This window comes from Arachis ipaensis, chromosome B10 (genome assembly GCF_000816755.2).
Source record: "Arachis ipaensis cultivar K30076 chromosome B10, Araip1.1, whole genome shotgun sequence".
Taxonomy (NCBI): domain Eukaryota; kingdom Viridiplantae; phylum Streptophyta; class Magnoliopsida; order Fabales; family Fabaceae; genus Arachis; species Arachis ipaensis.
Window position 1 is genome coordinate 111,837,738 of NC_029794.2, and position 1,406 is coordinate 111,839,143.

A 1,406-nucleotide genomic window follows, 5' to 3' on the forward strand; every position below is an offset into this window, starting at 1 on the left:
TGACTAGATTGTATTGAGATCACATTAATTTGAATAAATTAATCAAACTCAAATAGTGGCAAAAAATGCAAAATGAACCAAAACTCAGTCATAAATGAACAGAAATATATTCTAATAAACACATACACTGTTTACCACAACACAATTGCAAATGCTAATAAACCAAAAAGTGACTATTCAATAAAGCGTAACACAAATCAGAAATTAACCCTCATTTTCATCAAAGGAAAAATATTATATGAGTAAAACATAAATGAATCGAAATTTATTTTACTAAGCACCGAAACTTCTATAATAATGCGTCATATCCTCTCCAGGATAATTCATATCATGTGCATGATAAATGCTGGAGCTTGACTGAATTAATGATCCACCATCTAAAAGGTTCATCTGTAAAAGAAGTAAATTATATATTAGCAAATGTACTAACATGCACTAACACATTTTTGCTCAATCAAAAGCAAATCAATGTTACCTCACTTAGAGCGACCTTTTTTTTTTCTTTGATACATTTGCGATCTTTTTTTCTATATTTGATCCCAGTCTATTCTCGGGACGTCCTGTTGTTCTAACACACGGGGGACTTTGAAGGTCGTTAACAAAATTCAATGTAGCATCTTCATGAGATAACGAAGATTTATCTTTACTTTTCACTTGATATTCTTGCATCTCAGCTATGACATTATCAAAAATGCGGTGCAGAATTCCAGTCAATTTCTCAAATTCTGACACAAATTCATAAATATTGTGTGAGCGAAATACCAAATCATCAAATCTCTTGCTTCTTGGCTCCAATAAAGGCTCGTCTTGGTTGCTCTTGATATGTGTGTGCCTCATCTTTATATTCTTGCTCCAGCGTTCTAATATACATTTCGGTGCTACTTTATCTACTCGCTCAAAGCTTAAGGCACTCAGAGAATGATGACACAGCATACCCCTTGACTCAAATAATAAGCACTGACACTTTACTTCGCGTGATATCGCATCATATGTAATAACAAACTTATTGAATGTTGAGTTAGAAACCTACTCTACAACTTCCTATGCCGCAAAACCTAGAGCACAATGTGTTGATCTTGTGATGCAATTCACCTTTCTTCTAAATTGTGCCTGGACTTCCCTGAAGTTTTTGTGAGTATACACATACTGAAATTGAGCCTCTATTAGTGATTTTGTTTCATACGGTATCACAGTATGAAAATTTACAGCGTCAAATTCTCTATCTATTTGCTCTCTGCTTCCTAGGTAATTATCATATTACTTTATAAATTGAATCAAGGAGCTATTACATGTAATGAACTTGTTAAAAAAAGCATGTATGCATGCTCTGCTCCTTTGTGTGCTTTTCATCCTGGCCCAAAAGTGGTGATCGAGATAAATTAGAATCCATAAATGATGATCTTCAA